The sequence below is a fragment of the Schistocerca cancellata genome, chromosome 3 (genome assembly GCF_023864275.1).
Source record: "Schistocerca cancellata isolate TAMUIC-IGC-003103 chromosome 3, iqSchCanc2.1, whole genome shotgun sequence".
Lineage (NCBI taxonomy): Eukaryota > Metazoa > Arthropoda > Insecta > Orthoptera > Acrididae > Schistocerca > Schistocerca cancellata.
Window position 1 is genome coordinate 793526710 of NC_064628.1, and position 12305 is coordinate 793539014.

The following is a 12305-nucleotide window of genomic DNA, read 5'->3' on the forward strand; positions in this document are numbered from 1 at the left end:
TACCTGCAAAATAGTGGCATGTTCAGGTAACAAAGATGGAGATGGATAGTGATCACGCACCCTTCCGTCCAAATTAGACCACAGAGGCTCAATAATATTGAAATTTTGTGACTACCGTAATGTGGCCAGGGCAGATTTGAAAATTCATCCTTGTGCTCACAAAACCAGTTCTGGACAACGTGAGTTGTGTGAGCAGGGATCCTGTCACATTGGAACACAGCGTCACCATTTGGGAAAAATGTACTATCTTGGGATGTACCTGATCAGCCAAAATGATTACATAATCCTAATACAACCTCACAGAGTGACCATGAGGCACATGGAATACCATGATATGGCTGCCCAAATCATCACCGAATCCCCACCATGATTCATTCTTGGAGCCTAAACTCAACCAGAAGTTGGAAACAGTGTGAAACAAGAATCATCCAATTAAATGACACTCTTTGTTGCTCAATTGTCCAGATTTTATGGCATTGGAACCACATTTTCCTGTTACGGACATTTTTATCACTGTTGAGTTGTTTTGGAATTCCAGCTTGCACTGCAGTTCCCTGCTTCTGGAGCTCCCTTTGTGTTTTTATGGTGCTGACAGCGTTTATGAGTGTGATATTTAGTACTGCAGTGTCTTTTGTAGCTGTCATCCTCTTATTATTTGCCAAAAACCTCTTCAGTGACCACATATCACAGTCACTCAACATACTCTTTCATCAACATTGTGATAGTGTGGATGAAGCTTTTCTGTTTTCATTGTATGTGGTATAAATCTGTCATATGGTTCCTCTCGAAACACCAAACACTTCGGCTGCCTTGGTCATGGTAGTACGAGCACATACAATTTTCCCATATTATGATTCATGCAGCTCCAACATAATGCACTCACAACTACAGAGAAAACTGTTATGACCATGACTAACACTTGCAAAGTATTGAGGACATTGCACAGGCACATTTGTAGTCAAATTCAACAGTGCAACTTGAAGGCTTGGCTAGCATTTGCATTTATGTTCAAGCATGCACTGCTTGCAGCGTTTCCATTTTTTTTTGTCCAACCCCTGTATGTACTAGTGAGGTTAGGTTTTCTCAGAAGTTTTTGGTTACAGTTTACAGTTGCATAAGTGTGTATGTGCAAAGGCAGGGAAGGAAGGTCTGGTGTTTGGTGGGAGGATACCACTGCTATTGATTGTTGCCCAAGCAATTCCGCATAAACCTTAAATTTCTCTCTTGGTAGATTTGAGTTCCTTGTCTACTGTAACGAATACACAATTTCTGTTTCCCATGAGCCTATATTTTCAATATACACATAGATGTACCTAGGAATTAGTTTAGGGCTTTAACCAACATAATTGTGTAGTCTGCTTCTTTTTAGGAGTAGATCCAAAGCTGTTACCTTGTTGAGAATGTTTTGACAGTCAAACACTAGGATTTAAATAATCTTATCTGTGGAGGGACATTTCTTTGGATTTTACATTACTATTTTCATGTTTCCTACAGCTATCTGGATTGGACTGGATGGAGAGTTGTCTAATCTAGAAAAAAACCTTGTGTGCAGTACCTGGGCAGTAGCCTTTGCTGTGCTGTGTATGCCTGAGCTGTTTTGTGGGACCCTACAGTTCCCAACCAATGGCAAAAGTCTTGGAAGTGGCAGCTTAGCTTGTTACAGACCCTTATAAGTCTGTAATTCAACTCTTCTGCTCAACTCAGAGCCAGGAGGGTGTGATCAGTTCTGGGAACAATGCTAACATTGCATGAAAAAGGCAGGTGTCCCTGACAGTTCTGGAATGATCGAAGTATGACATCAGAGCCCAGATGAGAATCATCTGGAATTCATCATTCTGTTCCCTCAATGGCTGCCAGCATAGCTTCTTGAACATTTGAAATGAGGCCTACAGGCATACACACTGAATGCACAATGTGATTCTTCTTACCTCTTGCTGCCTTTTCACTAAGGGACTCTGTTGTTTTCCATATGTTTGAACTTACCCACACTTTTGCTCTTACTTCATTATTACATGGAACACAACAGGCTTCTCAATGGGTGACATGTGTTGCACTGGTTCAGATTCAGTGGGAGACAGTATTGCAAACTTGTGAATTCTCCCTGGTCTCTGCCTGTCTTGTGCATGGCCATAGATCTACCACTGACACAAAATTCACAGTCAAGTTGAGTGGTAATAGATTCCATATTTCCTGGAGAGGAGACAATAACACTGAAAGGATATACCTTAGATATATTTGCTACTTGTTCTTGGAATCCTGCCTGAAAAATCCATTTGCAGCAGCTTCAAATCACTAGACAGTTGTCAACTGATTTCCAACTGTGTATGAACAGCAGCTAACATATGCCAAGCCAGAGAATAGCATTATCAATAGGCCAGCTTTCCTACTGGAATCATGGTAATTAGAGATGGGTCACTAACTACAAGAGGACAATATGGGGAAGAAACCAACCATTGCCTTGTTGAAGGAACAATTTTGGTGCCATAGTGTGCATACAGAAAATGTATCAGTAGCATGCAAAACAAGCTGTTTGTTTGACAAACTATTTACCCTTTAAAAATGACAGAAATTTCTTCCCAGTGTATGCAGTTTTTTATGTATATAATAACAGGAATATTTTGACTGATTAACAATGGACAGACCAGAACTAGAGCATTACCATCTGCCACTACCATTAATGGACTTAAAACTCAGAGAGAAGAAACAAGAATTTTGAAGAACTTAAAAGTTCAAGAAGAAGAAATAAGTGCTTTATGGATCGCTAATGACAGCAAAAGATTTGGAAGATCAGTTGAACAGAATGGATAGTATCTTGACAAGGGTAGTAAGGTGAACATTAGCACACATGGAGTGTAGCCAAATTAAATCAGATTATGCTTAGTGAATTTGATTAGGAAATGAAATACTAAAAGTAGTAGATGAATTTTGCTATTAAGGTAGAAAAGTAGCTTATAATGGCAGAAATAAAGAGGATATTAAGTGCAGACTGCCAATAGCCAATGAAGCAGTTCTAAGAAAGACAACTGGGCAGCAGCCAGTAATAGTAACCAGGTGTGTGTGTGTGTGTGTGTGTGTGTGTGTGTGTGTGTGTGTGTGTGTGTGTGTGTGTGTGTGTATGTATGTATGTGTGATAGAGAGAGAGAGAGAGGTGTGTGTGTGTGTGTATGTATGTATGTATGTGTGATAGAGAGAGAGAGAGAGAGAGAGAGACTTGTGCTTGTGTGAATGCGCGCGTGTGTGTGTGTGTGTGTGTGTGTGTGTGTGTGTGTGTGTGTGTTTTTCTGTTTTTGAAGAAAGACTTTTTTGCCCAAAAGCTTAAATGTTGCATTATTCCTGTCTGCAACTCAGTGCCTCCTCCATGTAGTGAGTAGCAATCTACCCTTTCCATATTGAGTTTATTCTATCCTGGACTTTCCATTGATTGTTTTGTTCCAAGAAAGAGAATTATATCAAGATAAAATACAGATTTAAGTGTTAGGGAGTCCTTACTAAAAGCTTTCCTGGAGTACAGCCTTGCATGAGATATGTATGACAAACAGTAGACACTACAAGAAAATAGCTTTTGAAATGTAGTGTTATAGAAAAATGCTGAAGATTAGATAAATGGAGGTGAATTGAATACCTAATGAAAAGACGATAAATGAAACTGGAGAGAAAAGGACCTCATGGTGTAGGACACAACAATCTGTTGCATCATAAAACAATGAACATGGTGATGTAGGAAAGTGAGATTGTAGAGGGAGACCAGGACTTGACTGCACTAAGCATGTTCAAGTGGCTGTGGGTATTTGGTACTCATGCACAGATGATGTGACTTGCTCAGGGCAGACTAGCATGAAGAGCTGTATCAAGCTAGCCTTTGGGTTGAAGGCTACAATGATGAGAACAAAAAAAACAACAACAATGGTATCAATAATTTATTCAATAATTTGGCTCACACATAATGACCTCTTGTTAATAATTCTGATCCAGCAGTCCCATCATCATCATCATCATCAACATCAGTGTTCTGCCAAAAGGCAGGTTTTCGCATGGTAGTTCTCCAGGCTATCTGGTCTTCTGCCATCCTCTTCAGGTCTGCATAATTTCCTCTTCCTTTTATATCATCTATCATCTTGTATCTCCTTCTTCCTCTCAGTCTTCTCCCACAAACCAATCCTTTGAAAGCATCTGCTAGCAAGCACTTCCTTCTCAGTGCCCCAACCAGTTCTTTTTCCTTTCTCTTACAACATTCACCAGATATCTTCTCTCACCAATCCTTTCCAATACTCTTTCATTACTCACTCTTTCCATCCAGCTTATTCTCTCCATTCTGCTCCACATCCACATCTCAAATGCTTTTCATCCTCTCATCTCAGCGTCCATGTTTCTGCCTCATATAGTGGCACACTCCAGGCAAAACATTTGCCAAGCCTTTTCCTTAGACCGTTATCTAATTTGCCACATAAGAGTATGCTCTTTCTGTTGAATGCCTGCTTCACTATGGCAATTCGAAGTTTCACCTCCTGGTGACATCTCAAGTCTTCAGTTATTGTGCTTCCAAGATATTTAAATGCACTTACTTGGCTAATGGTAGACTGTCCTATTTTAATATTGGACAGTTTGCGTCTTGTACAGATGACCATACTCTTTATTTTTGCTGTGTTTATTTGCATCCCATATTCCACACAAGCTTCATTCAGATCTTTCAGCATGTTATTCACTGTCTGCTCACTTTCTGCCACTAATACCATGTCATCAGCAAATCTTATGCATTCTATTCTCTTTCCACCCTTACACATTCCTCTTTTCACATCTAAGCCTTTCGCAATAATCTCTTCAAGGTACGGGCATTAAACAACAGTGGGGAAAGGCAACAACCTTGTCTAATGCCTCATCCAGTGCTGCTTCCTTCTGACATTTCATTTCCAATCCTTATCCTTACTTTCTGGTGTAAATATAGATTCTGTATCAGTTGTCTCTCCTTCCAATCTAGTCCTTTCCTCTTCAAAATATCTATCGGCTTGTTCCACTGAACTCTGTCAAAAGCCTTTTCTAAGTCTATAAAAACAGCAAAGATTTCTCTACCTTTTTCCATATATCTTTCCCCTATAGTTCTTAACAGGCCAATAGCATCTCTTGTTCCTTTTCCTCTTCTAAACCCGAACTGCTCCTCTGCAATCCCTCTATCCAGCATGCCATATAGCCTTCTATTCAACACTCTCAGCAAGATTTTAGCTGCATGAGAAATTAGACTGATGGTCTGATGCTCTTCCCATTTTTTAGTGTTTCTCTTTTTCTCAGTTGGTATCATAATTGTTGCAAGTAGAGGTAAATAATAACTCAAGATTTAAACATGGCTGAAACAGCATCTGTTGAAATTATTCATGGTAAATGATGACAGTCAAAACAGTCATCATTTACCATAAAATAATAACTCACCAGATGGTGGCAGGAGAACACACACACAAAAAGTATTAACTTACGCAAGCTTTCAGAGGCAGTGGCTGATTCATCTGGCAAAAGAGGCAGGAGAGGTTTAGGAAAATGGATACAGTACAGGAAATTCACCCAGAACCTTAGATCAGGGGAAGATTACCGGACAGGATGGCCTTTTCCTAAACACCTACAGTTTCACACCTACCTTCACCCCTCTTCCTTCCCCTTCAACTATTCTGCTGGAAGAAGGAGCCACTGGCTCCAAGCTTGCATAAATTAAACCTTTTTGTGTATGTGTTCTCCTGCCACCGCTTGGTGAGTAGATTTTTGTGTCTATCCAGTTACATTATGTTGCCAATAATTGATTATTTTTGTTGTTATAAATAATAACCCAGCAAATCATAAATGGTTCATACATGTTTGTGTCACACAAACACATGAATCACACTTCACAGAAATCTTGATGTACTTACCCAGTAACATACAATCTATGACAGGTGCAAATTGTAAAACTAAATTGATTGTTCCCTTTGTAACAACTTCTTCATGACACACGACTTTTTAAATGCATTGGTAGCATGTGTAAAGTACATGACAAATGTATTGTTGGTAAATGAAGTATTTTCATTAGCACAATTGTATTGTATAGGAATAATGTGTAAACTTGCTCTTAAATTGAAATTTATTTCCATAGATGCAAGTGCTGTGTAGTAGATGAACTTACTTATTTTCATTACTGACTGTTTTATTGGGGTATGTAATAATTTGTAATGAAGTGCATACATCGAAATGCATGGGCATCATGTGGAAAATTTCCTCTAATGGATATGATGCTACAGTAAATTGTAAGATGAAACATGCTGAAGCAGTATTGCATTTCTTGTTAAGATGAACCATGGATAAATTTGAGCCCAATCACATGGCGACTTAATCAACAATTTTACATTTCAAATATACCTACATTACTTAATGGCTGAAACAATCATCCAGTACCAGTTGCAGGTTGCCTGTTTCACAGCTTCCAGGGGCAACATAACTTTGATTGCCAGTATTTCAGGAAATTAATGAGCGAATTTAAGAATTAAAAATGGTGTCACAATCTACACATTAAGAGGTGTAACCTTATGTTAAAAGATTTAATACAATAAGTTAACTATGAAATTCAGAAACTGTGTATATTTCTTGAAGCTACATAATGCATGACATGCAAATTACCCAGAGTATATTCATCCAGTTTTTTCATAAGGAGAGCACTTAGTGAACTTCAACAAACTTTACAAATAATTTCAAACCTTCATGAAACTTCTTATTGCACTAAAGGTTCCGATTGTGTGTAGCTGCTGGTGTCCTTTACATACGTGGTATGACTAGAATCTTGGATTTTCTCCCAGATTCGGAGGTAGAGTTTTGCTGTGGAAACTGTGATTTTGCATTCTTATAAAATTGGCATGCTTCTTTCATTGCTTCTACAACAGGGTTCTGACCAGTTTTGTAGACCATGGGGAATAATTTCTGTGTCTTATTAATTTATTTTGTGTAAATCTCTCTATTGCTGTTGATACTATTTCTTTGCATTTCAGCCACATGTAGTCTACACTTATGCAGTTAATTCAGACAGAATGGATGCTATCTCTTGGGAAGGCATCAAGCAAATTTTATCTGCTTTTATAAGCAGATACATTTTGCATTTATTTTTGGTGAGTTTGGATGTTATGGCATTCAGTCTCTCTACAGTGACTTTTTGGTCAGTAATCCCTGTGTCCATCATGATGCTCTGTATTTGCTCTGGATTATTTGTTACTAAGAGCTCAAGTATTCACAATCATTTTCATTTCTGTTAGGTTCCTAAGGTAATTGCTCAAACTACTTTTCAGAGAAAGCAATCAGTTCAATTTCAATTGTTGTTTTATGGCTGCAACTAGCTTTGAACATATATTTTTGTCAACATATTGTGGATAGACTGAAGTCACCACCAGCTGAAATTGTATGAATTGAGTACTTATTTGAAATGAGACTCAAGTTTTTTTTTTTAATCCTGCAGCAACCATAATATCTGAGTTGTGTGAGAGGGTGGGGTTGCCAAGGGGGGGAGGGGTAGGAAACAAATTTTTATTTATTCTGGTTGTCAAGTCTAACCTGTGCCCATACTAACTCACAGCAACTGTTTGTGTTAATTTCACTACAAGATAAACTACTTCTAAGATCACCAAACAGGTCACCACCAACTGAATTTAATATAGCCTCTCTGAACGTCATTAGATCCTCAGTAGAAACAGCAGCTGAAGTTATCTCCAACTTCAGCCATCTTTCGGTACCTATAACTTCAAAGTCAGTGCTTTCTATTAGCACCTGGAGCTCTAGTTCTTTCCCAACACAGTTTATAATTATAATCCTGATGTTTCTTAAGACTATCCTTGTTCTCTGTTTGACCTGCATCCTTTGGGACTGACGTTCCTAATTTAAACTAGAGGTATGTGATGCTGTAAATATGATTCCCAATTACCAAATCGTGAATACGCCCGAACTAAAAATTTATCACCATAATGTGCAATCCCTGCGTAATAAGATCGATGAAATTAACGTTCTATTAACACATGAACTTAATGATATCTCAGTGTTATGCATTTCAGAGCACTGGCTTAACCCAGAATTAATCCAGAATACGAAAATAAACAAATTTGTCTTGGCTGCTTACTACTGCAGGAATAACAGCAAACAGGGTGGGGTAGCAATTTACACAAAGGATAATGTAGATTTTATTACACTACCTGACTTAACTAGGGCAAATGTCGAAAAGGATTATGAATTTGCAGCTATAAAAATTACTCAGTTCAACCTGGTTATTGCTACAGTTTACCGATCACCGTCCGGGAATTTTGAACTTTTCTTAAACAAAATGGAGTCATTGCTAAATAAAGTAAATAAAATGGATTGTGAATTGATAATCTGTGGTGACTTCAATATTGACTTCCTCACGAATAGTGGAAATAGGGAGACCATTTTGAACCTTGCAACGTCCTACAATTTAAAGGCTGAAGTAAAAGCAGCTACCCGAGTATCAGAAACTTGTCAAACAGCTCTTGATCAGTTTCTAGTAAAGAAGAGTTTACACAACACCTCACTAAAAATTTTCAATGCAGGTTTTAGTGATCATCTTGCTCAAATATTAAGCATAAAAGTACAAGGCAGTATTATTAACAACATGTCTTTTAGAACAGCATATCGAAGTTATAATCAGCATAATGTGAACTACTTCAACAACTTATTACAGAAAGAAAAATGGCTAGGAGTGTACAAAATGAACGATATAAATGAAAAATTCGACACTTTCATTGATACATTAACCCATTTCTTTGAACTTGCATTCCCACTGAAAACATTAACCATACAGGGAAACTCTAGAACAAACAGCTGGATCACAAAGGGAATAAGGGTTTCATGCCAGAAGAAAAGACTACTTCATGAAATATGTAACTCAAAAAATTCCTCACCTGTAGTACGCGCATACTATAAAAAATACTCCAAAATATTAAGAAAAGTAATAAAAGCAGCAAAAATAATGCATAATGATGAAATCATTTATAATTCAGCTAATAAATCAAAGGCTATGTGGAGTGTTATAAAAAAAGAATGTGGAGAATACAGACAACCTTGGAAAAATATAACACTATCACATAAAAATAAAAAAGTAACAAACCCCTTAGAAGTAGCTAACACATTTAACAACTTTTTCACAGGTGTTGCTGAAAATATGTTACAATCAAACTTTAAGAGCATCCAGGCAAATGAATATAAAATAAGTACATGTAGAGGATCAATGTACATCAGTTCTGTTTCACAAGATGAAGTAGCTAAAGCAATAAAAGGACTAAAAAATTCCAAATCGGCAGGTATTGATGGTATACCTGCAACAATGTTAAAGAAGAGCGCATCAAACCTAATTGAAGTACTCACACATTTATGCGACTGCTCACTTCAGGCAGGCACTTTCCCTGATGTGTTAAAAACATCAAAAGTTATTCCTGTATTTAAAAAAGGGGATAAAGACAATGTAAATAACTACAGACCCATCACAATTTCCTCCTGCATCTCTAAAGTACTGGAAAAAGTTATGTATGAGAAACTTATGAAATTTATAAATAAAAACAGCATCCTATGTAATGAACAACATGGATTCAGAAATAAGAGGTCAACGACAACTGCTGTCTATGAGTGCATCAATTCCATCCTAAACCTGTTGGACAAAAAACAGGAAACAATAGGAGTCTTTATTGACTTGTCAAAAGCTTTTGACATGGTGGACCATAAAATTCTGCTATCAAAGCTAGAAAGATATGGTGTTCGAGGTCTGTCCAACAAGTGGATCAGTTCCTTCCTGACAAATCGTATGCAGGCAGTGTGCGTCAAGCACACAAATATTGAACTAAAAACTGTATCTAATCACTTATCTGACTATAAACAAATAAAATGTGGTGTACCCCAAGGATCCGTATTGGGACCCCTTCTGTTTCTTCTGTACATAAATGATCTAAGCTTAAATATTGATGCGCACAAATCAATCATATTTGCAGATGACACCACGATTCTACTAAAAGGAGACGACGATGAACAGTTACAGCAGACAGTAAACACGGTCACGAAACAACTTAGCAGCTGGGCACAGAGTAATCAGCTTGTAATAAACAGTAAGAAAACCGTTGCTCTAAAATTCCACAATGTTCCTAACAAGGATATGTTTATCCCATCAGTCTCTATCAATGACGAACCAGTTGGTAACAGTACTGAAACCAAATTCTTAGGACTTTGGCTGCAGAGTAACATCAGATGGAATAAGCATATTGAATGTCTCAATGCAGAACTGAGCAAAACATGTTATCTTCTTTGTTCATTAAAATCATGCTGTAGTGAGAAAACAGTATTGAATGCATATCATGCGTACTTTCATTCTCGTCTTAGATATGGGGTCACCTTCTGGGGAAACTCTAAAATAGCTAATAGCACTTTTAAACTACAAAAAAGGGCCATTAGAATCTTGTTTGGGTGCAAGCCTAGAGACTCTTGTAAACCCCTGTTTAAGAAATCTGGTATTCCCCCATTACCGTGTGTATACATTATGGAAACCCTTTTGTTCTTTAAATTAAATGTAATAGGCAAGGGCCAGAGGCTACAAAAAAACTGTGATATACATGAGCACTTTACCAGACAAAACAGGAACTTACATATGACTCAAATCAGCACAGCACTGTGCCAAAAAGGTACTTTTCACATGGGAGTTAAGCTTTATAACAAACTTCCTGAAAACATAAAAGCTATCACTGAGGTCAATACATTTGGAAAATCTCTAAAGTCATATTTACAGCATCACTGCTTTTATTCCATTGAAGAATATTTAAATTTATGAAATGTGTTATATAAATACTTGTGTGTAAAGTGTATTATTGTAAGCTTAAATATGTATGCCTTGAAATTACTTTCAGCCTGTATATTTATAACTTGACTTGTCCAATGTCTTATGCATAAGCTGCTATGTAGACAACGGGACCTATAAAATACAACATACAACAACAACAACAACTCTTGCTTGTACTTTCCCAAGACCATCTAACCTAAAAATAGCTGCCCAGTCCCCACCAAACACCCCCCATGACTGCAGAGTCTCAGAACTGTCTGAGCCTTTTATTCAGACCCTCCACTTGTCTCTGTATCAAAAGTCTGCTACAGGTCCTATCAACAGTGCTACAAATGGTGAACTCTGCCTTCATCTTGCAAGCAAGACAGGCTGTTTTTATCACTTCAAATAGCCACCTGGAACCAGAGAGAATCTCTTCTTATCCAAAGGGACACACATCATTAGTATCAATATGAGCCACATGTGGCAGTTGGTTGTACCCTGTGCTCTTATGGCATCCAGAAGGTCCTGTTCCACATCTAGGATGACTCCCCCACCCCCACTCGGCATATCAAGGTATTCACACAGAGTGCATACTGAATTTTGTTCTCTCCTTGACAGATTTCCCCCAAAGGGCTCTGTCACATGGCTGATATTGGAGCTCCCAGATGCCAATAATACAACCCTCTGTGAATGCCCAGACCTTGCATGCTGAGAGGCTTTCACTTAAAAGGGAGAATGATAATAGCTGGCTCAGGATCTTTATCAGCCACATATGAGATTTGAAAACTGTTTGTCGGACAAACCAGGTAGGTTTCAAATTGGTACCCTGGAAACACTTTTTCCGCCTGTCACACCTTGAAACAATCTTTCTCAAGCAAAGGTGAGGGGTCAGCCTCAGTGTGGGCCCTTCACAGCAATGCCCACTAGCAACTGTTCCGAGCTGTGTGACTAAAGACAGCATCGTCTGGGGCTGTGAGTGAAGAGCCACCAGCTCAGCTCACAACTGAACATAGTATGTCAGTTTATGATAGTAATCATGATACAATCTGTAGAATGCAGATTATTATCATGACAGGCTGCAGCAGTTGTGCTGATATGAAGTGGATAGCTACCAAGTGACAGGAACAGAGAAAAACATGAAAACAAACTTAAAATTGATGATTAAATCAACAGTTGATCACTATGTCTTTCGATTCACATTTATTTCAAATGTTTTCCTGATGTGTTCAGTTTATGGAATAGGTTACAATTTTATATTGAGAAATATGGCAGAATAAGTTCTTGTAGTTGATGACATTTGTCTGTGAAACAGACTACCTCCTAATGTTATGTCCACTACTGTGATGAACCTCTGTGATGAACCTCTTCACAGCAACCATCCATAAAATTTCTGGAGTGACACTGTATAGACTTTATTTTTTCTTTTTCTAATATTTCAATGGTACACTTTCAGCCATCTTCACAGTGAGCCAACTGAAGCTAGAGGACACTACAG

The 12305-nt window shown here is 38.0% G+C and overlaps 1 protein-coding gene across 1 annotated transcript in view; it reads right to left on the reverse strand.

The window, feature by feature from the left end:
• The window catches only part of LOC126175849 (opsin, ultraviolet-sensitive), a 70902-nt gene that overhangs the window by 9135 nt on the left and 49462 nt on the right, over window positions 1–12305 (reverse strand). The gene's annotated exons all lie outside the window — the stretch shown is intronic.